This window comes from Hippopotamus amphibius, chromosome 1 (genome assembly GCF_030028045.1).
Source record: "Hippopotamus amphibius kiboko isolate mHipAmp2 chromosome 1, mHipAmp2.hap2, whole genome shotgun sequence".
Lineage (NCBI taxonomy): Eukaryota > Metazoa > Chordata > Mammalia > Artiodactyla > Hippopotamidae > Hippopotamus > Hippopotamus amphibius.
This window is the reverse complement of record NC_080186.1, coordinates 89,488,465-89,513,904: the sequence shown is the minus strand read 5'-3', so window position 1 is coordinate 89,513,904 and position 25,440 is coordinate 89,488,465. Positions and strand designations below refer to the sequence as shown.

The following is a 25,440-nucleotide window of genomic DNA, read 5'->3' as shown; positions in this document are numbered from 1 at the left end:
CCCTCCATATTGCCAAGAAATGTTTGAATGGATTATTTTTCAAAGAAGGATTTTTTAAAAACCCATTCTAGATTAACAGGAAGCTAGTTCCTTTCTGCTTCATTTAAAAAAAAAAAAAAGTTGAAAGAAAAGTCAAAGCCCAGTTTAGAAAAAAATGCCATATCAAACCATTTCAGGCAGTTTTTACTTCTTTTCTCACAATTCCTCTCTAGGGCTTTACAGCATAAGGTTATAGAGGACTGTCATTTTCAGTCCTTCTATCTATTTTTATAAAGAATGAAAGTGGTCATAAAGAATGAAAGCCATCCTTCTTTTGAAATAAGGCTAAATAATTTTAAAAAGATTTCAAGCTAAGCGTGGCTCTCAAATGCTTTTCAATCCCAAGAAATACTGTGGCCTTCACTTATCAACAGGCAAAATGATTAAATTATTTTTCCAATTCTTTTGTTATTGTTGTACCTGTTTTTCAGAAGGCAATGCTAGAATTAAAGAACTTTCTTTTAAAAATGTAGTAAAATAGTAAACTTTCTTTTAAACCAAAGTTGGAAAACTTTGTTTAGTTTCTATTTTTTACGTCCTACCACACTGAGACAATTATCTACCATATGTGAAATGTAAACAGCTAGTTTTAAAACCCATCATACAGACTTACAGACTCATAAAGACATCAGAAATGGCTGCAACTAATCCTCCTATTTAAATAAATGAAAAAACTCAGGGAGGAGACCAATACATTCAATGTGCCAGTTACGCTACTCAGGGCTTTATTTGTTTTACCTCATTTAAATCTGATGTCCAATTTGAAATCAGAATCATTAGTCCTAGTTTATGACTAGTCCAAAGTCACAGTGTGATGTAACTGTAGAACTGAAACTGCTGCTGGAGACTTTTGTCTTAATACATATAGCTCTTTCTGCTATATAAGGCCGTCTCATACCATCAATTGATCAAATGCGTACATGAATTAGTGATAGGCTGAAGAGAAACGATTGGGGAACTGGAAACTTACTGTCAAAGATAAGAGATTTAAGACTAGACACTATAAATGTGATTTTGTCTGTGATAGAAACTACCTTGTTAGATACAGATTAGATAACATCCCTATTTTAATACCATCTCAATTGCCATAGAGAGGTTTATAACCAAGCAGCTGAATGTGGCTAAATACTATACAGCTTAATTGGCTTAAGCCTACAGCTAGAAATTTCTAATTTTTTATGCTCTGGCTCAATTAAGCTCACCTAAGGCTTTAAATATTCAACAATTTATTAGGAGCAAGAGTACAGCATATTCACTACTTTAAAATAGTCATCCGGGTTCAAACCCAGACTTTGCCACTTCCTTGACTACTATCTTACCTCACATCTCTGCATCCTTGACACTTGGGTCAGAGTTACTATTCTAAAGCATGTGATTAAATATATTCACCACAGTTTTACTGTCAAGCCATTATAAGTAGAGAAGATCCAGATAATTAAGTTAAAAATTTTAGACTCTTAGGTCTTTCTGATAATTGACTCAATTTTTCTTTTTACTTTTTGTGAATAATTAAAAAATATATAAATTTCATTTGTTAGATTTAAATAGGACTCCCCCACCCCGCCAAGCTTTGCTAATTACATAAACTTTAAACAGATTTTACCCACACTTTAATTACTTCACTCATAAGATGAGCCTAAGAATATATTTCAGACATTCCTATTTCCAGGTTGTTCAGAATTCAGAAATGCTGAAGTGTTTTGAAATTCCCCTGTAGAATTTAGTGCAAAAATACAAGTTAAAAATAAGTAACTGGACTGAGATTATATATACACAGATTTAAAAGGACATTGCCATAGGAGAATTTTAAAATATTTGTAAATTCTACCAAATCTCCTCATATTATATTCAGGAGCAAATATTCAAAAGCAAAGGAATAGTCATACAGGAAGGAATATACCCTTGTGTAAATTTTAAAATTAGCATTCATTGGGGCAATCAGGTTAAAGTCAGTCATTCTACAGAAACATGTCTAAGAAATAAAGGGCACTGTCTGATGCATAAGACTACCTGCATCCAGAAAATGCCTGGACGGAATCCTCTGAGATTCACGGTTAAGTCCCAGGGCCCTGTAGTCAGACTGCCTGGATAATATTCAGGCTTTATAGCTAACTAGTTTGGGCCAGTTACTTTCAGAGATGCAGTTTCATCACCTATAAAGCGGGAGAAATGACAGCAACTACTTTACAGGGTTTCTGTGAGGACTAAATGAGTTATTGAATGTCAGCTGCCTCTCAAATCATAAGCTCTAGATATATTAGGTATAATTTTATTTCATTTCACAAATTACTATTCATATTTTCACAGGTCTTGATTTAAAAGAACAATTTACATACCCATAGGCATATCTGATATATCTGAGGGAAAAATAACCCAGGAAACAACCCATTTTGGAGGTTGAATGGGGATTTCCTATAGGAATTTTAGTGTCTCTAACTTTTCTTACTTTATAGAAGACAAATACAAGTGATCTCTGACAGACACTCATGAGGATAATTAGTTCTGAAGAGCTCCAGGACTGCTCATAGAAAGGATGAAGAAATGAGGAGGTAAAGTCAAGCAGAGGAATATCCTTAAGAAGGAAAAGTCTGACCTGTCATCTGGCCCTCAGCCATCCAGCTTAGCTAGTACCAGGGAGATGTCATTCTTCAAGGTCATCCAATTCCTCTTCAATCTTTATAATAAGAAGGTCACCTGGGAACCATACATATGTTTTCAAAGCATAGGGTAGAGTCCGATGAGTTCCAGTTTGACTCCTAACTCCGCTACATTATACACTAAAAGCCAGCATTTATTAAGCACTTACTAAGACTCAAGCACTTTACATATATTAACTCATTTAATCCTAATAAAAATATAAAACAGCAAATGAGGCATGAAGGCATTAAGTAACTTTCTTGAGGAACACAAATGGTAGGAAGTGGCACCTGGATTCACACCCAGGCAGTCTGACTGTGGAGACCATGCCCTCTCTTGCAGTATAAATTTAGGTAGGTTTCTTAAACTCCCTGAACATCAATTTTCTCGTTAGTTCATACAGACCTGCTGCAGAGGTAAATCAGACAGTGAAGAATTCACCCCACTGTGGCTGGATGCTAGAGCTCTAAGGCTTGTTGACTCATTGGTTCCAAACAGGAATGAGCCCAAGTACCCTCTGCTCCAACCCTCTCTGGGGATTCTAGTATCACTCCTCCCCACAAAGGGCTAAGTGTGAGCCTTTTCTCAAAGACACCAGTTTTAACTGTACTTCCCTACTGTGGTGCCCCTCTCTCTGGCCCAGTGAAATGTTACACTGGAAGGGAACAAAGACACTTGCAGCAGCCTCTGTACTTCCAAATATGTTTCCCTTCCATCTGGAACTTAGATTACATATCTCAGAATCACACATCTGACTCTTTCAGACTCATCTGCTATAAGAAATTTGCTCTGAATCAAGGAATCATCAGGCCTACCAGCCTTAAAAGAAGTTGATGGAATAAAAGAAATATTACTACATAAAAATTTTAACTAAAATTTAAGATTATTATCAATTATTTATGTGATATTTTAATTATCATATACCTAATTTGAGCCTCTAGAACAGCAGTCCCCAACCATTTTGGCACCAGGCATCGGTTTCGTGGAAGCCAATTTTTTCCCCGGGGGGATGGGGGAGAGATGGTTCAGACCATAATATGAGCGATGGAGAGCAGCACGTGAAGCTTCCCTCACTTACCTGCCACTCACCTCCTGCTGTGTAGCTGGATTCCTAATAAGCCGCTGTCTGTCAAGGTACCAGTCTGCGGCCTGGGGGTTGGGGACCCCTGCTCTAGAAAGAACACTGCCCTGTTAAGACCTTAATTTTAGCCTCATGAGATCCATTTCAGACCTCTGACCTATACAACTGTAACATAATGAATTCTATTATCGTAAGTCACCTAAGTTTGTGGTAATTTGTTCTAGTAGCAATAGAAAACTAATACACCATTAGGGACCTATATTGGTCTAGATCCTTCAAAAAACTGTGAACTCCTTGAAGTCAGGCTCCAGTTTTGATCAGCCTTGTATTTCTTACAGATCTCTATAGTACCTTGCCTATACCAGTTGTTCAATAAATGCTGAATTTCTTTGGAAAATTAATTAATATATAAGCATTGTATCAAAACTAGACCAGTAACTACAAAAATGTCTGTGCAGAAGGAAGTCCTAAAGCGGAAAACGATAAAATGTGGTATTTATCCTCAATGTTCTTTCCAAAAAAACAAATTTATCAACATAAACAAAAAACATAGTGGAGAATTATAAATTATGTGACCCTTTCTTACTCAGAATGCTACTACAATTCCTGAATATAAGAAGAAATATGCTCTTAGATTTCCACAAGTTTTCAATATAAGTACATTCTAGGATTTGTATATTTTTTAATCACAGAAGAAGTAATAAGGTAATTCAGCACTTTTTTTAAAATTTCAGCAATAATTATGATCTGTAAAATATGTTTACTGGTTCTATTTTTATGTTTGCATGATATCCAAAAACAGAAGTGTGCTAACAATCTACCTTTTTTAAAAAGTGTTTTCTGAAAATAACTTTCCCATTATAAAGTTTGTGACTATCTCCATAAACAATGCTGTATTCATTTCAATCCTTCATTGCTTTATATTGGTCACTATAACAAATGATGCTGTGATTTAGAAATAGCATTAAAAATCACTGAGATCTTAACTTTTGATTTAACTCAAAAACATACTAACCTCTCTTCCCACTGCACGTAATGTTCTATTATCAAATTATAAAAAAACATAAATACCTGAAAATAAAATGATCTGGATATTTATTTCATATTTAACAAAGATGTAAATATATTGTACTGCTTTCCTGTTTGTGATTCCTTTAGACATGTTATTCAATATTAAATCGTTCTTAGCTTAGTGAAGCATCTTTCTCAAACTAAACCCAAAACGTATTAAAGTTTTCACTTGATCTTTTTTATAATTCTGTGATGCTCCTGATATAAAATCTAGCTTACATATTTAGTTTGTTCACGTCTTTTTTTGCTATAGGAATTGTGAGTATACACTCTGTATAGGTATACTCAGTATATATTCAGTATATAGCTATATATACTCAGTATACAGTTTAATACCTAGCTCATAGTAGGTGCTTTACAATAAATCAATTACCCAGATCTCTCAGTCATAAAAACTCTTCAATATTAATGACATTTTTTATGACAACATTCAGTCATATCTGACAGTCAGCAGAGATTCGAGCCAATTTGGTGCCTTGAATATATACAGAAAATAATATAAATTATGAAAATGATAATAGTCCTTAGGAATTGAAAGGTAATCATCATCAAACAAAAACATCAATTGCTCTCAATATATTATATTTAGTAAGGCAGGAAATTTAACTATGTATATATTTCAAAAGTATTGTCAACAATCATGAAAACTGAAAATTCAGCCAGCCAGAACACTAATTTCTCAACTTCTCTCTCATGATATGAACTCTCTGAGATCATCTCCAGAATTCTAAAAAGGGAAGGACACTATACTTACCTCAGAGGGACAGAGTGAGAATTAAATGAAGTAATATCTCAGACAGAAGAGCTTCAATTTGGAATTCAGACAGACCTAAATTTAAAATCCATTATGTCACACCTCTCTGGGTATCTGCATCCTCACTTGGAAGATGAAGATGGCAATATCTATCTTTGAAAGTTCGTCTGGACTTTTAAAGATAAGGTAAGTCAAAGTATCTGATATAAACCTCTGATGCATAGTAACCATTATCAGGAGGTAAAACTGATGACCCAGAATAAATGTTTAAAAAGTATTTCCACTATTTTTTTAAACTAGAAATATTTTTGATCTGTGAATCACAGTTTCCAGTTGTGTAACTGCCTGAGTCAATTCAGCCTTTATGTCTCAGTTTCCCACATATACAATAAGAATGACAATAACCAGTCCTCTGTACCTCTCACAGTTGCTGAAAGAATCAAATGAGGTAATACAAATGAAAGCTCTTTGAAAGTGGTGTTATTAATAGCTGTGCTAATACTCATAATAATTTAATAGCACAGATAAATCTAGCATTGATTCACAACAATGGGTCATGTTACTGAGGACATTACAATGATCTATTTTCAGGATACAAAGTTCCCAATGAATTGTCGAGTATATAGAAATAGACTTCTGAAAGGATGCCAAAGCTGGACTATCCTCAACTCTCTGTTTCCAGCTAGAGGAAGTGAAACGATTCTACCTTGCAAAGATGATTATTACTTTATTTTAATATTCATCAATTTCTCCATGTTTTGCATATTTGCCAGCTTCTTCTCTAGGAAGGGTTTCGAGCTATTTTTAAGAGAGGAGGGTTATTGTATTTTTAGTTCTATCTATGATTGTGATCATTATCTTTAAGTTGTTTAAGAGTAGAGAATGAAGTTATAAAAAAATAAGCATGAATTTTAAGATAAAGGGCTTCATTTTTCAATGGCATACTTCATCATTTAGCTTAAGATAACAGAACCTTAATCTTCATCAGTGCCTTTTACTTGTTTTAAAGATGCTTTCTTTTGAACAGTTCAGATCCTAAGAGAATTACAGCATAAAAATTCTTCAAAGCAAATTTTCAAACATCATTTTAAAAGTAATAATTCCAGCTGGTTAAATGAAGGACACCAAAAACATTCAAGTATTTTCTGTACCATGACAGCATACTGGCCCAATTGGACATAAAATATTGATATTTACTTCTATTCCTTGCCACTTAAAAATCAAATTTTTCTTTTATGCAAATTTGTATTTTAACACACTCTATTAATTATCAACAATATGTATCGTGTACATCTAATGCACATAGTGTATCATGTACAATGAACCTACTTTATGTAATGTTTCTTCATGTATAATTTTTGGAATTCTTAAAATTGTTAACATTTGCTGCCTTTAGTAGGCCAAGTGACTAATAAAATTAAGATTAAAAAGTAGTGTCCTGGGCTTCCTAGGTGGTGCAGTGGTTGAGAATCTGCCTGCCAATGCAGGGGACACAGGTTCGATCCCTGCTCCAGGAAGATCCCACATGCCACGGAGCAACTAAGCCCGGGGGGCCACAACTACTGAACCTGCGCTTTAGAGCCCATGAGCCACAACTGTTGAGCCCATGTGCCGCAACTACTGAAGCCAACGTGCCAAGAGCCTGTGCTCCGCAACAAGAGAAGCCACGGCAACGAGGAGCCTGCGCACCACAACAAAGAGTAGCCCCCACTCACCGCAACTAAACAGAAAGCCCGCACACAGCAAAAAAAGACCCAACATAGCCAATAAAATAAATAAATGTATTTAAAAAAAAAGGTAGTGTCCTTATTGAGTACATAGTGATGAATTATCCAAACATTAGCCAAACTGTCAAACATTTAAATTACTATTCTAAAAAAGAAATTTCCCAATTTCTCTTCTTTTTAACCGTATTAAATGTTGTATTAGTTTGCCAGGGCTACTGTAACAAAATAAGAAAATGGGTGGCTTAAACAACAGGTATTTATTTTCTCAAAGTTCTGGAGGCTAGGGGTCCAAGATCAAGGTGTCAGTAGGTTTGGTTTCTTGTGAAGCCTCTCTCCTTAGCTTGCATATGGCTGCCTTCTTGCTGTGTCCTCACATCATCTTTACTCTGTGCATACACGTACCTGTGTCCATATTCCCTCTTCTTATTAAAAAAAAAAAAAAAAAAACAGTCATAATGGATAAGGCCACCCATATGACCTCATTTTACCTTAACTACTTCTTTAAAGATCCTATTTTCAAATACATGCACATTCTGACGTACTGAGGGTTAGGACTCCAACATGCTAATGTACATAAAGGATAGAGTAAAAGGATCATTTAGTAACTTAGTTTTGGATAATTTTTGGAAAACTGTAATAAGTTTTCATTATAACCCTCTTCCCCCAAATGCTGAACAGTCAAAAATGTTCAATGGTTTCATAAAAATCCCACAAGGAAAATCCTGTAGGAATATTCATCAAATTTCTACAAAAGGAGAAAAAGCAGGGGCTCCTAAGATTAAATGTAAAAGGTGGGGATGAGGGAAAATCACACAGAAAACAATAACTGGTTTAACTATATACAACAAAAATTTTTCATATGCAAAAAATGTGAGAAGCAAACAGGTGGACAATACTGGTTATAATGGACCACTATTTGTTACAAAAGCTCATATAGATAATAAAAATCCTTATCTTCAGAGTTGAAAGAAGTAATGACAGGAATGAATAAAGAAAACTAAACGAAAAGACAACCTACAGAATGGGAGAAAATATTTGCAAATGATGTGACCAACAAAGGATTAATCTCCAAAATATACAAACAGCTCATACAGCTCAATATCAAAAAAACAAACAATCCAATCAAAAGATAGGCAGAAGAGCTAAACAGACATTTCTCCAAAGAAAACATACAGGTGACCAATAGGCACGTAAAAAAGATGCTCAACATTGCTAATTATTAGAGAAATGAAAATCAAAACTACAATGAGTAGTTTTCACTGATCACAATGGCCATCATCAAAAAGCCTACAAATAATAAATGCTGGAGAGGATGTGGAGAAAAAGGAACCCTCTTACACTGTTGGTGGGAATGTAAACTGGTACAGACACTATGGAGAACAGTATGGAGGTTCTTTAAAAAATTAAAAATAGAGCTACTATATGATCCTGCAATCTCACTCCTGGGCATATATCTAGAGAAAACCATAATTCAAAAGATACATGCACACCAATGTTTACTGCAGCCCTATTTACAATAGCCGAGACATGGAAGCAACCTAAATGTCCATTGAGAGACAAATGGATAAAGATGATGTGGTATGTAAATACAATGGAATATTACTCAGCCATTAAAAAGAATGAAATAATGCCATTTGCAGCAACCTGGATGGACCTAGAGATTGTCATACTAAATAAGACAAGGAAAGACAAATATCATATGATATCACTTACATGTGAAATCTAAAAGAAGAAAAAAAAAGTGATACAAATGAACTTATATACAAAACAGAAAGAGACAGACATAGAAAACAAATTTACATTACCAAAGAGGAAAGTGGGGAGGGATAAATTAGGAGTTTGGGATTAACAGATACACATTACTATATATAAAATAGATAACCAACTAGGACCTACTGTATAGCACAGGGTACTATAACCTATAAAGAAAAAGACTCTGAAAAAGAATACGTACATATGATACATATATATATATATATATATCATATATACATATATATATAACTGAATCACTTTGCTATACACCTGAAACTAACACAGCACTGTAAATCAACTATACTCCAATAAAAATTTTTTAATTAAAAAAATAAGAAAACGTAAAACAGCATTTAACAAAGGTGAAGCAAAGTAGAATAACATTCAATATTACTTGTAATCACAGGTTTGTGTATATGTGTGTTTAAAATCCTTGCAAATGGCTAGAATCCATTACTGTTAATGGGTGAAGAAACTGCATGAGTTAAATCAACTCCAACTTTGTGTCTAAAGCCACAGAACTCTTGGCAATCTTTCCCCCAAGAATTCTGCTTCCTGAAAGTTGAAGCAACAAGGGGCTGGGACTGTTTTGCACAGACTGATCATATCATTATAATGGGTAATGGGAAAACAACCCAGCCTATGCAGGACACCTGTTTGGGAAGGGGCAGGGCGGGGGTGGCACAGTGGGCTGGAAGGACACCTTCCAATGCACAAGCTGCCCAGGACCCTGCCTCCTTCTAGTAAATCACAGCACCAGCAGAGTGAACACTGATCACTTCTGCTTGCATGTGTGCTTGAATCCCTGCCCATGTGCATGATGGGAAGCTCCACTCCAAGAAAATGCACAAGCACACTCCTTGCTGCTCAGGGGGCAAACTACCAGCTTACAGAGAGAGCCTCCAAAGAGAAGTGTGGTATTACTTAAGAGCTTGTTAGAAATGCAAATTCAGGGGCGCAATGTACTGAATCAGAATCAGTGGAGAAGGGGCCTAAGAAATTGTGTTTAGCAAGTTCTTAAAGTGATTCTTACACACATTAAAGTTTGAGAACAAATGATGCAAAAGAAACCCAAAGCTGACTGACTCTGCATTTCTGCCCCCTGTGCTTGACGGCCTGACTCTGACCATAAAATCAAAAGGGTTAGTAGTTTCAAAACGTCAGAAACTAAGAAAAAAATAAAAATAAATCCACACTTATCAGCCATTTACCCAGTTCTCACATCAAGACATGAATGAATAGTCAATCCTTTATAAATCTGCTTAGTTTTCAGTGGGCAAAGATCTTTTGCCACTGGAGCAAAAAAGAAAATCATTTACTTAGCAGAATGGCACTACAAACTTGTCTACACCAAAATAACCAAACCACTATCCATCAAGACACAGGAAAAAAGAAAGTGCAGAGATTTAACGATATTTGCTTCTCCGGAACTTCAGCAGCAGAAGCAGGATTCTTCCCGTGAGCCTGACAATACTTACGCAACAGGATGCTGGGGGGTCTGGGGACCTGATGCATGGGCCTTCAAGAACTCCTCAAGCTTGTTCCATCTTCTCAGCTGGATAAGGAAAAAATGTTCGCTGTTTCAAACTACTCCTTTATAGGGGTTGGGAGGGAGTGGGGGGAGGGTGGAAGCTCTGAACCTAAAATCTGGAAATAGCGGTGTAACCAAGCTGAGGCTGGCATGTGCAACGATAGGCCTGAATGCATCACATCTCAGGCTACTCTCCCAAGATTCCTCTCACAAAGGGAAGCTAGGTACAACCAGGTGTTTCCCCCATGGCTCCTCCCACATGAAAGTTTTATAAGACCCTCACCTTGGGCACGATGTTCCCGATGCCTTGACGCCAGGCTCAGAAGCGTACTCTTCACCAGACCTTGTACATCCGGCCATTCGCAGACGGTGATTTCGACTAAGTTCCGGGCGTTAACTGCGTCCATCGTCAGCAGGGCCTGGCTCATCCGCTCCACTTTCGGAACTTTGGCTCGGTCTGGGCCGAAGATGGAGCCAGCCAGCCATGCATGCCTCCAGGTAAAACAACACTGGGTGTCTCAGTTCCTACGCAGGGAACCACCACGGCCGGGTGCGAATCCGGGGTGGCAGAAGTGGTAACCCCACTGGTAATCCCCTGGCAGGCGTCGCCCTTCCACAGCCAGATAGCCTCGGCGGTTCCTGCGTGCACCTGCCCGGCTCCCACCCGCAGCCCGCGCGAGAAAGGGCTGAGCAGCTCTCGCGGGACTTGGGAAAGCGCTGAGCCCGGGCCCTTTAAGGTTGCCGGCGGGCCCCGCCCCTCTCCGAATCTCTTCATACAGTCAAGTGTGTTTTTAGCTGTACAATCCTGGAATATATGTGTATATAGCGTCAATGGTTTTGCTTTAGACCATTTCAAAACTCTTTCGTTGTTTGACCAGTACAATAGATTAAAGGCTGAAAGGAGTCTCACGTAGGCTTTCACCGTTCAGCCATTAAATGCTATCAGCATTAAATCCTGTCACTTGATCCCTGCTTCAGCCTGTTCTCACCCCTGAGCGATTTCTGGCATCACAGCATTATTATAAGTGATACCTATGGTGGTACAGGTGACTAGACTATCACTCCAAAGTAATGAGCTAACAACTCTATAGAAGTAGTATTCCAAAAACTGGGTAGTCAGGGATGGAGAATTGGCCAGGTTAAATCATGAGCTTGTGACTCAGTCCAGTTTAACAATTTTTTTTGGATGCCAGACACTGCCATCCAACAAGCAATAATGAGATAGCACTGTTGTTACCAAATATATAGAACATGGTCATTTTTCTCAATTATACACCCAGTGTATTTGGAAGAGTCTGACATTTAAATAGACAATTTCAAAAATAGTGGGTAAGGATTTCCTAGGTGGCAGTGGTTAAGAATCCGCCTGCCAATGCAGGGGACACGGGTTCGATCCGTGCTCCAGGAAGATCCCACATGCCACGGAGCAACTAAGCCCGTGTGCCACAACTATTGAGCCTATGTGCCGTAACTACTGAAGCCCACATGCCTAGAGCCCATGCTCCGCAACAAGAGAAGCCACCACAATGAGGAGCCGGAGCATCACAATGAAGGGCAGCTCCCATCGCTGCAAAAAGCCCGTGTGCAGCAAGGAACACCCAACGCAGCCAATAAATAAATAAATTTATTAAAAAACAAGAGTGGGTAAATCCTAAGAAGTTGGGTATGGCATGCTGGGGAGCAAGTGATAGAAAACCCAATTCAGACAAAGGCATCAATAATGACTTCATGATGATACATCAGTGGGGCAGACCTGAAGGATAACCAAGAGCTATTAGATGTCAGTTCACTATATGTAATAAGCAATTTATTTAATTATGTGTATTTCAATTTTTTTTCTGAAAAGGAAATAATATTGGTAATGTACAGCTTACCTGGAAAATATTGACAAAAAATAATTGGAATTCTTTATGAGGGTATCACTGTATTTAGTTTTATATGTCTGATTTTTGTTTTTTTGCCTCAAGTATAGTATTAATTAACTCAATATACAAGGAATATATTTGGGTATATATTCACAGTGAGTCCTGTGAGCAATGTCTAGATTTAGTAATGTTTTGGTCTTTCCTAGTCCTTTTTTTAATATTTACTCATCCAATTCATTTCTTTTCCTGAAGCATTTAAATCATTTTATTCAGCTGCTAAATTTTCAAATTATCTCCAATCCTAACGGTGATGGAGGTATTGCTTTCCATTGCTCCTTAATGGTTTGGGGCATCAGTGTTTTTGACAGTTAACTAGTGGGTAGTGATCTTTTTTTTTTTTGTAAGATTTTTAGGATTAAGAATTGAACTTGTAACCTCTGGATGCCAACAGTTACTGCCCGATGGTCCTGACATCATCTCCTTCACCTGAGTACTCCAAATGTCAATGTCAATTGTCAATAAAGAAAAATGTTAGCTGTAAAGTGGCAGTTAGGTCTTTTGTAGTCTCCATCACAAATAATCAGCAAAAGTAAATAATGCTAAACATCCATTCATAAGCCAGAGTTATATAAATAAAGTTCATGTCTTTTATTTCAATCCAGGCTTCAAATATCTTCTGCTGATTGGCAATAGTAATGGTCCTTTTCCAAGAAGTGAAATTGTTCTTTAAAGTTCTTGGCTTCTTGTCTGTTCAGGGAGTTTAAGTCCCAAATTATTTAATGCAGAATTAGTAACCTCAAACTTTGCTGATCCAGCTTCCTCTTAACCTTTCAATTAAAGTGTCTAATGTGGAAAATCAATAGCTGCAGTTATATAATCTGTAGCCTTTCATGAGAGGGAAGATGGTGCAATTATGACTAAGCCAGATATGTAATTATTTCTTTATATCCTAACTAAAGTGAGAAAGCTAAACTTGGAGTACCGCTTTAAAAATTGCATTGCTCCTAAAACACTTTCAAGACTTTCAAATCAGAAGGCCTTCCCACTAATTAATCTTAAGATGGGCATTATAATGTGTTAGGAGGGAGAAAGTAGCACTTTCAGTGGAATCTTTGCTTTGAAATTTCACACTTTTTATAGTTAGTGATAGGAGAAACCCTGAAGAAAATAAGTGAAAGTAAAATTTTACTTTGTAGCTCCTTTACTTTTAGTTTGAGCTCCTTCCCTGTGTTTTTGGTATGCTGGTACTAGATTCCACTCTCAAAGCTATCGCTTTCAGATGGCTTCCAACTAACCCCTTTTAGACTTTAATTTACAATGACTTTCTAAAAGGTACTTGCATTTTAGCAGATCTTGAAGATCTAATAAATATTTAATGGAGGAAATTTGGATTATCACGGAAGGCAACAGGTAAGAGATTGTGGGTAGAGGTAGCATCTGGATTTTCTTTAAATTGTACCACATCTAAAGATACAAAGTTTGATGTACCTCAATTGTATAGTTATTTCTTTTTCACTGTAGGCCTCCCCATGGCTTTCACAATTTCTGCCCTAAATTCCTTTAGCCAACAGATTCATCTCTACTGCATTGCTTCAGTAAATAATAGTATAGACTATGATATCTGATAGATATGAGTTCAAACCCCAAGTCCTTCATTAAGAAACTCTGACTTTGGGCATTTTGTTTTAAATCTCTAAACTTCAGCTTCCTCATCTTTGAAGTAAGGATAATTGTAAAACTTACTTCATAGGGTTGTTGTAAAGATCAAAAGAATGGTGACTGGGGCTCAAACATGCTGAAGACCCTCTAAGAAGCCATGCTGAATGCACCTCAATCTGCTTACACAAGGGATGGAGAAAGGAGTATCTATCCTCTGGCTTAGGTCTCCAATTAGTTAAGATTTGCCATGGTAAACTCCCTGCAGTTCCAGATTTGCACATATATAAGTCCAAATGTCTGAGTGGGTTGCCATAGACATTGCAAAGGAGTAGAGAAGCTCCAAGGCAGGAAAACCATAAAAGTCATGTGATACAGCCTAGAAGATGTGCTGTCAGGTTATACGTGCAGAGTCCATTGGCAGAGCAAAAACTAGAATAAATACATGGACCAAGAGAATATCAAGCAGAACCAAGAGGTTCAACCAATAAAACCCCTGTATCTTTTGGCTGAGGGCCTGTCATGCCTCATTACCAAAGCTTCACTACTTGTGATATTTTTAATATTGGTAACATACATTCAATATGAAAATAACAATACAACCTGCATGTTTAAATAAAACATCTTTTGAAATATCTAGTTAAGTAAGGTTAGAGAGTCAAAATATGGAAGAGAGTTCAAGGAAGCAACTTGAACTCTCTCCCATATTTAGAGTACTGTGAAGACTCAAAGAAATCCCCAGACTCAAATTAAAATCTTCCTTCCGCAATTCACAGACTACTGGTTTTGTGTTGGATCCTAAATCTGATTTAGCCTGGATTTACTCTTAAGAATTGGGCAATTACAGTCATCGTTGTCATTGTCTTCTCCTTCTCCTTCCCCTTCTTCTTCTTCTTCTTCTTCCTCCTCCTCTTCCTCCTCCTCCTCCTCCTCCTTCTTCTTTTTTAAATTAGGTCCTCAAAACAGTAACTGTGTCTATATCTTATTACTCACTGTCTTTTTACAGTAAGTGCTCAATTAGTATTTGGTGCCCACTTGACAACCCTGTAGGAATGATGTGAGGTTAAAATTGGGTAACATGTAAAAGTAAAATCTCAGAGCATGTTAATTTCACTTCTTTTTCCCTCCATTGTATTATAGTTAAGTAGGTAGGCATGTAAGCAGAGTGCTAAAAGTAAATTGTTTTTCTCCCTACCAATGGCTAGTAACACATCCACATAATTCCAGTCATTTATCTGTTTTACCACAGAGCCTGAATTTGCCACGAGGTCTCAATTCGTAGCTCCAGATTTGAGTGCTAGTCTTCTGATATTGATTCTCCTGGGTTATTTTTTTATCCATTTAAATTAAAAATTCTATTCTAATATCCTTCTACCATTTCCTCCTATAATATATTCTATTACTATTTACCAAATATAACTTTATATATTTTAAGTTGCAGGAGATTATGCCTCTGCCCTGCCAGATATTTGCTTCTGTTTTGTTCAAAGAATACCCACTGAGTTCCTGAGTAAATCACTGATTAGATTTATAATACCTCTACTCACAGGGCAGCTATGAATGAAACAATAACAAGATTCATAAAATGTTACTATTATGAGTTGCTATGCCATTGTGCTGTTTTCCTTTCAAATATTTTAATACCACAATGTCAATAACTCTATAGTGTGAACATCCTTTCTGGATTGTACCTGAAAAAAAATTGCTCACTAGAAATTCTAAGTTTCCCCACAGCATCGCTGAACCTTAGTTCTGACTGATTGCTCCATCTCATAAGCTTTTAATATATCAGTTATGTAATTTGGAAATAGGGGTGATTTTTATCATGGATTTAGACACAACTTCCCTCCCTCATCAAAAAGAATTTTAAAGTACTAATTTTGCATTGTGCTATTTCAGGGTTTGTACAAAGACAATTATTTAAATATGGTTCCAAACCCTCAGGACTTTACAACCTAAGAAAACACTAGCAAGAAAAAACATAAGAAGACATGTAAAATGCTAACCAGAGAAAAAAGGCAGGAAAGTGACACAGCTGACCATGTTTTTAAGTTGAGTTCATGTATATACATTTTGTAATTTATATTGTTGATAACATTTTAAGGACCAAATGCTGACATTTATACTGCTTACAGTCCATTCAGAATGTATTTTTACATTATAGGTACTCAATAAACTGTAGAGTTGAAGCTCCTTTGAGACAAGGGATAAGGAAAAAAAAACAAAAAACAAAAAAACAATGCTATGTAACAAGATCAGACATGACCTTCCTCAAAAAATGCTATTTTCTCAAAGTACAAAGAACCTCATTGGATGATTCTGTATTTTACATGGACATCAGGTCTGTCTTTAAAGACATCTAGCTCAGAGGATCATATCATTTTCCAAGCTAACATATATCCTTTTTATTACAAATCTTTTAATGACCCCAAAGCAATTCTTTGAGAAAAATAACCTATCAACCTACACACAAAATAACAATCTACCAATACTTGAATTTAAAAACTCATGAATTGGTGCAGCCACTAGGGAGAACAGTATGGAGATTCCTTTAAAAACTAAAAAATAGAGTTACCATAGGATCTAGCAGTCTCATTCCTGGGCATATATCTGGAAAAGATAAAAACTCTAATTTGAAAAGATACATGCACCCCAATGTTCACAGCAGCACTACTTACAATAGCCAGGACATGGAAGTAACCTAAACATCCATCAACAGAGGAATGGATAAAGAAGATGTGGTGTGTGTATATATATATATATATATATATATATATTACTCAGCCATTAGAAAGAAAGAAATAATGCCACTTGCAGCAAAATGGATGGACCTAAAGCTTGTCATACTAAGTGAAGTCAGACAGGGAAAGACAAATATCCCATGATATCACTTATCTGTGGAATCTAAAAAAAATGATACAAATGGACTTATTTACAAAATAGAAATAGATTCACAGACATAGAAAACAAACTTATGATTGCCAAAGGGGAAAGAGGGGGGAGGGATAAATTAGGAGTTTGGGATTAACAGACACACACTACTATAGATAAAACAGATAAATAACAAGGACCTACTGTATAGCACAGAGAACTATATATTCAATATCTTGTAATAACCTATAATGGAAAAGAATCTGAAGGTGTTGCTATACACCTGTGTTGATTTATACAACATTGTAAATCAACTATACTTCAATTAAAAATTAAAACAATGTATAACAAAAAATGAAAAATAAAAACATAACTGTAATATAATTGAGACATATGAGACAATAGTAATGAAATGATGCCTTTCAGTATTAAAAGACATAGTTAAGTAACCAAATGCTTTCACCTACATATGTAATGATCATAAGAGTGAGAGTTACTGGGCTTCCCTTGTGGCACAGTGGTTAAGAATCCGCCTACCAATGCAGGGGACACTGATTCGATCCCTGGACCAGGAAGATCTTACATGCCACGGAGCTACTAAGCCCATGCACCACAACTACTGAGCCTGTACTCTAGAGCCCACGAGCCACAACTATTGAGCCCACATGCCACAACTACTGAAGCCTGCATGCCTAGAGCCCGTGCTCTGCAACAAGAGAAGCCACTGCAATGAGAAGCCCGCACACCACAATGAAGAGTAGCCCCCACTCTCCACAACTAGAGAAAGCCCGTGTGCAGCAACAAAGACCCAATGCAGCCAATAAATTAATTAATTAATTTAAAAAAAAGAGTGAGAGTTACAAATGAAGATTAATCAAGGGTGTACTATGGACAACTCATATTGTTATCAACAAAACACACGGATTAATTAGCAGGCAATTTAAAAAATGATGAAAAATCTTGGTAAAGTTCCAAACCAAAGTACATTCTTCTGTCAACTTACATTGTAAATATATTACTGGAAAACGCAGTTTATATTAAAAGTATGCCAAAACATTTTCCGGTTACACAAAAAGAATGCTATTTCTAGGATCAAATGATTACAAGCAGGAGTTTTGCCTACATTAATATCTATTAAACATTTTGAATGTCTTGAGGGATCCAGAATTTTTTTTTTAATCAAGGCGTATCCTTCAATCTGAAAGACCTGTGGCCTACTGTTGGCTAGCCAATTAAAGCCATCAGAATTACTGAGTGGGTTCCTACAGATGTCCCACAAGTGAAAGCAGAGAAGCACTTGGGCAGAAAGTGAGAGAGACGTTGTACAGCTGAATGGAAATCCACAGCAACAGCTGAAGAAAAAAGTAGGCAGAGTGGAAACAGGACACAAAAATTGTCTCATACACTCCTATATTCGTCTCCAGTGACTGCTGTAACAAATTACCAGAAACTTGGTGGATCAAAATAACAAAAATGTATTCCCTCACAGCTCTGGAAGCCAAAAGTCTTATATAAAGGTATCAATAATCCTCTGAAACCTCTAGAGGAAACTCAATTTCTTGGCTCTTCCAGCTTCTAGTGGCTCCAGGAAGTCCTCAGCTTGTTCCTGCATCACTCAAATCTCTGCTTCTATGGTCACACTGCCTCCTTCTCTTCCCTGTCTGTCTCCTTTTTTGTGTCTCTTATTAAGACACTTGTCATTGGATTTAAGGCCCATTTGGATAATCCAGGATAAGCTCATCTAAGATCCTTAACTATGTCTGCAAATATCCTTTTTCCAAATAAAGCATCATTAACAGGTTCTAGGCTTTAGGACATGAATATATCTTTTGGGTATATTCATTCAGCTCAGTACAACTCCTTTCCATTCCAGGCTGCTGTTCTGTCATGCCTCATCGTGTCAACCAAAAACACTTCTACAGATATCCGAAACCCATTCATGGGTGCAGTATTACGCCACTGAGAACCACCTAGGCTGGCTAGTTTTTCTGTGTATAACATCTTCTGACACAAGGTGGAAAGCTATTCAGGAACACTGAGCACATATCATTACTATCTCCCACTATTTACTGATTTAGACTGGACTGCTTTTTCATAATATCAGCCTTCACTGTTTTAGTTTCAGATGTTTTTCTGGTGCTAATACACGGCACAATCAAGAGCAGCAAGGCCATTGAGAAAGGACTGGATTTTACTTATTGACTCCTGGTCAGATCCCTTAACTTAAGACTCATTTTTTTGCATCTATAAGAGAAGGATTAATGTTTTTCCCTCATAGGCATGTGCAATGATTAACTTAAATTATGCAGACAAATCCGTTTTTAACATGTAGAAGACAATGTAAAAATTAATGAATTTGAGTGTTAGATTTTGAATTACATCTCCATACTTGGTGGGGAAAGAAAAGTCTAAGTAGACTAATTTTGCAAATATTAAGTATGATATTTCCATCTAACATTTTTTCACAATATATTCGGGGACTGCATATGGGTAAAGCAATAATATGTGAGTGGAGGTTGATAAGTATGTAGAAAATTTCATTTGACTTGGACAAAAATTATAAATTGTTTAGTACAACTTCTAAGTTTTTCCTAAGAAAATGGAACTTTCAAAAGATCCCAAGGGTCTTCTTCTTTTTACAAAAATAACCTTCTGAACTTAAAATGTCCCAGATTTAACAGGGACTTTCCCACCTTTACATTAAAAGTTAGCCTTAGGGCAGACAATGTTACAAGTTCCAAAAAAGCTTTGACACTGCAGTGATGTAAGTGATATGTAATGTAATAAAAATGTTAAAATGAATATTTAGAAATGTGTTATTTGGAACCCACCTGGAGACCACCCCTTTGCTAGCCCTACTGGGTAGGCTGGCTCACTTCTGCAATTCTGTTAATTAAAACCACAGGAACTACTATCAAAGTCAGAGTGACCTAGGTTATTTCCTTCTACAGTCTGCACAGGTAAGATCAAGTAATGTCAAGCAGTCAGCAGGAGTAAGGCAAATTCTGAAATCAGAATTTCACTGTCTGCCTTTAATACCACCTGGTCAGAGAATGGCATCTGTCATCACGATGATTTTGCATTTAGGACATATAGAAATAGTCCTAATAATTGACCCTAATAACCGATGTGTGATTGGTACGTGTGTTTGTGGGCAGATGTAGTTTAACTGTATTCTCTGCAGAGATAAAAAAAAAAACAAAAACTTAAAATTCTTTTGACATTTCCCCTTTCACTGTATTTAAGTGATTGTCTAAACATCTCAATCAGCTTATGATTTTACCTGGATCCCATGACAAAATAAGAAAAAAAAAATTAAAGCTTCAATTGCTATAATAATGGAAACCTAGTTCAAACTTACGTCAGAGTCACATTTCTCTTTTAGCTCACTTTTAATCCTTTATTTGTCAAAGATAATGGTTAGAAAACTGAGCAATTTTATTTCAAAATGAAGAGCTTAAAGTATAAAAAATGTGAATATGAAAAATAATGAAAAAAAATTCCACTCAAAGAATTCTACTAGTTTAGTTTAAAAACAACATATACATGTTTATGCATGCATGCATGTCTGAATATGTGTATACATGTGTTCATATATATCACATTCTAAATCCATGTGTATATATGGTTCATATGTGTATGTATGTCATATTCAAAATCTGGTCACTGATGGTGGTGGAGAACATTATAAGTCAAGTGAGTGAATCTGGCTGTCAGATTTCCAAATGATTGAAGTAGATTTCCATTTCTTCTGTCAAAACTTAGCTTTTGTCAAGAGTACTATGTAATCTCCATCTACAAGCTGCCATTGCTTAGGATAAGAGAGTCTTGTGGGACATAGTACATGGTTTTATCATTTTCTTTTAAAATATGAGAGGAAGAACTTATAATCATGGGAAGATTATTAGGCTAGAATCAAAGGACTCTCTATGTCCTAGACCATGCTTTCCATTTAGTATTATCTTTTTCATTATGGAAAACTATTTAACCTCACTGGGCCTCAGTTTTCTTACATGTATAATGAAGGCACTAAAGTAGATTATCTCTAAGATGATATGACACATGAGATAAAATATGAGAACACTTACTAAGCAATGCACAGATGGAAATATTGAAACCTATCATTTGTATTCATATATTTGAATTTTTCATAATTGCTAGACTTTTTATTAAAATTGGGTCCATGTCATTTATTAATGTATGTTTGTGTCAGTTAAATAATTTATCAATGATATAAGAAATAAGACATTTTATAAGTGTATTTAACACAAAAGTATTAAGAGGAACAGTAGCTATAAAAGTCATTTTTCTAAGAGAGCCTAGACCCTGTTTTCTGTGGAGTAAATTTACCAGTCAAGGAAACACCTCCAATTTATGAGGAAGGAGAGACCTATTCCTCCCCTGGCTCCTCAAGGAAAAGGCATTCTAAATCCACCCCTATTCCCACTCTACTTAGAAAATGGCAGAGATGTGGAGGTATGAGTTTTCCCTTGATCCTTACTGATTACTATTGATTTAACCAGATAGTAAAGGGAAAAGAAGCCCATACAAAGTTAATATTTATGATGAGACTAGATCATTCCCTGGTTGTAATGCTGAGAATTGTGGCGTTCTGCTCCAAGTCAGAGGCAGAGTATTTTTGGTTCTGAATTATTCATTAAATCCTAAAGGTAACTTTTAGCCAATTGTTGATCCCCAATCTTGACTGTTGCCAGTAATTATCCTCAAAACACTGACTGCAGCTGTGATTTCAGGCAGTAATGGCCAATCACAATTCTGAAAGCCAGCAATCACAGTTTATAGTGCCTCCTCCTTGTGATGCAGTCAGTGCCCATTTTCAGAGGCTTTATTTACTCCCTAGAAACAGGCTATTAGCTTCATGATCACTCCCCACTGAGAAATTTACAACTTCCTTAAATCTGTAGGGGAACTCTTACAGAGCAAATTGTAGGCTTTCCCCAAGAAGTAAATAGATCTAAAATAAAATAACTCTTTCAACAATACAACACCTGCAGGAGTTAACAGTTTCCCATACCCAGTCTGGTTACATCTGGCTTGAGTCCATCATTGCGTGTATCTTAAGTGATGTTCTTATTTAATGGCTGCTTTAATGAGATTTTGATGTTCCAGGAAGTTTAGCTGGAATCATTTGCAGTCAATCACAATCCAGTGAATGTTTGGCTACCTTCAGACTACTCTCAATGTTTAAAAACTGGGGGAGATTTTGCTCCTTGGTTGCATTAGAGTATTGCAATGTGGAAGGAGACTTGTACCATGCATGGAAGAATGCACAGAGAGTAACAGTAGCTGAATGAAGGCTTATTAATGAAAAACAAAAACTCTCAAATATGCAAAATATATGATGTGATGCATGAACACTCATCAAATACCTTGTTGCCATAACCAGACTACCAAAACTTTCTTTTGGAAATCATTGGAAAGGTTCCTTTTACCTTATCATAGCACAAGAATCGGTAACAAATTACCTCCTCAGGGCTCCTCACGTTTTACATTCTTTTATGTCTAAAATCTACAAGTTTGTGTCCACACACTGTCAGTGAGTTATTCCAGACATTGGCTAGGTGGTGGTAGTGGTGGTTGGGGAGATTGTAGAGAGTAAACAAGTGGGAGGAGAACTGATATCAGCAGTTTTATTTATCCTGGATGGCTGATTTCTATAATAGCAAGTTATTTTTCAGGAATACGCAGAAAGTTAGTTGCCTTGACTTGTTTGCCATTAAATTTCAATTTTCCAAAAAGGAAAAATCTTTGAAAAAGGATCATTTGTCATCACTGAATTGCACTGCTGGCCAATAGCTCTTAGCAATTCTGTTCACAGCTTAGTGTAATGCAGCTTTCATGTATGTATCAACCATTTATTCAAGTACTAAAATAGATTTACCTTTCCTCCACATATTAAAGGATGAACAATATATTCCAAGTTACTTAAAAATTAGAAATTGAAAATTCAGTCTCATCCCCTCTTTCTAGAGAACTGCGGACCACATGATAGGCGAGGACTTGTAGCCAGCAGCTGCATCTTTAGAAATGAGGAATGGAATGTCCCTTTCTTCTTTCATCCTGCTAAATGTTACAAATAACTTCTGACTGATTCCTAAAAGAAAGTCAAGAATTTTTTTCTCCTGCTTGACATGATTAGTTTTGATGCTCTGTTCCAATCTACTCTGACCATATCCTCTCCCATCTTCAATCACTTTTTAACTTCTTCCATTTATTTTTTGATGACCCTAAATAGTTTCTTCAGGTAAGTGTGTGATGGTGGACTATACAACATAAAAAGCTATAGCTTCATGACTATAATGATGACTGAATCAACAGAAAAAATACTCAACAATTACTCATATTCTCTGGTGAATAAAAATTGTTACAGAAAAGGAAAGGTTTGAAAATTTTTGATTTTATTGAAATAAAGGCGGTATCTTGTTCATGTATCCAGAGCCCTCTGAATAATGAAAGAATTTAAATCCAGAAAAATAGTTGTGTAGCTATATCTACAACACATTGATAAATAAAACATATTTATTTGCTGTACTCAAAGAACCATTAAAATAACTAGAAATAATTTGTGATACATAAGAATTATTATTATGAAAAACCTTTTAGCCATTTAAAATATTATTATATTTTGTTTCAAAGAGTTTTTCAGATTCTAAATTCCTTTAGGAAAGGTATGTATCAAAATATACATAAGTATAAATTTGCAAAATAGTTTCAAAAATTGTTTTTCTTTGATAAGAAATGAGAGAATTCATAGATTTTAACAGAAGCTATAAACAAGAAGTTCTTAAGCATCACTAATCATAAAGCTTAAAATAGCAAAAGAAAACTATATTTTGTTTAACCTTTATAAAGTCAATATTATCAGCCTCATCAACTCAACAGTTAACGTCATACACTGATTACAATCTCTGCTTATCCTTGGCCCCACATTCTTTAGCTCCATGACTACAGCGATCCCCGTTTCCAATCTATTTCTGTCATATTAAACCTATTCTCTCACGCAGAATGATATCTAATTAACCTTTGTACATCCAAGAGCTTATCACAGTGACATCTATTTGGCACTTAAATATTTCTGAAGGAATGAAATCCCTCTCTTAACACAGTGTTTTATTCTCTTTCTCTGTCTTTGTCCTTTTTGTGAAGTCCAGACCCTTGATTATTCCCTGTGCTTCCAACTAGCTATTTTCTTTAAGGCTTCTCTTCTTTTCCACCCCACACTGGACTCTGATGTCAGTCATTTCAAATATATGTCAACACTCATCTTAGAATTGTCTTTCCCTCTGTTCTTTTGCAATATTTTCCTTGCAATTCCTGAAATTCTCTACTATCTTCTCTCTCCTAAGGCTGCCAAATTCTTTGGTAAAAGTCACAAAACCAGACCAAATACAATACATTAGAGCCTTGCTGTATGAGTGAATCACCACAGCTGCTGGTAAATCCCTTTATCCTCAAGTTATCAACCTACCCACCTAGTAAGTTGGTCGGGGATTTGCTTCACTGACATACTTCTCAATAGAGAGCCTTGACAAGTTGTATTCTCTAAAGATTCTGTTTTCTGTATTTAAAATGAGAGTACTTATGGTACATACTCCACAGAGCTGTTGGAAAGATTAAATTAGTGCACATAAACCATTAAGCACAGTTCCTAGCAAACAGCAACCCCTAAATAAATATTTTTTTTCATTGATTACTGCAATTAGGATGAACCAAGCGGAGTTTCCTTGACATATCAATTATTTCTGGCATTTCTACTCCTCTTTTTGTATAACTGGTAAATGTAACCCTCTTTCGTGCAACAATTTCTCTTTTTACCTGTACCCTTGACCTCTGTCTAGTCTAAATTCCCTAGTTCCTTTAGTTTCTTTTCCATCTTCACGCTTTTCTTCTATACTATGCAGTTCCTTCCTCTCTGGGTGGCAAACATGTTCAATTTCTTCATTTCCTCTTCGTAATGCTACTATTTCAAGTTTCTACACCATCTGTCTCCTTACTTTGCTGCCAAAATTATGGAAATAGAGCACATCTTGATGCTTCCACTTTCTCAGAATTTATTTACTCCTCAAATTTATCCCTTGTGATCACGATTCAATGTGGACCCGCACTGTTTAACAGGTCTACTAAATATCAAAATTATTCTCTCGAAACTACTATTGACCTCCTAATCAGTTATCATGTCCTCCTTCTTGAAATCTCTCCCCATCTGGCTTCTAGGTCATAGTACCACCATTTTTCACCTCTTCTTTCCAAATCATCAGAGACACACTTAAGTCCAAACTCTTATTCCTGTAGCCTGCTTCTCTACTTATCTTACCTTTCCAGCTCTATGTCTCTATACCCCATGTACTGAAGAGCATCCCATAACCATCTTTTCCTTCCCAAACGCCTCTCACATTTATCTCTACTGCTTTCTCTCAGAGTTTGTCTCCTCC

The 25,440-nt window shown here is 36.3% G+C and overlaps 1 protein-coding gene and 1 pseudogene across 1 annotated transcript in view; one reads left to right on the top strand and one right to left on the bottom strand.

Moving 5' to 3' along the window:
* Nucleotides 1-25,440, top strand: part of OLFM3 (olfactomedin 3) — a 194,836-nt gene that overhangs the window by 78,989 nt on the left and 90,407 nt on the right. The window lies entirely within an intron of this gene.
* Nucleotides 10,539-18,988, bottom strand: LOC130858667 (oocyte-expressed protein homolog; annotated as a pseudogene).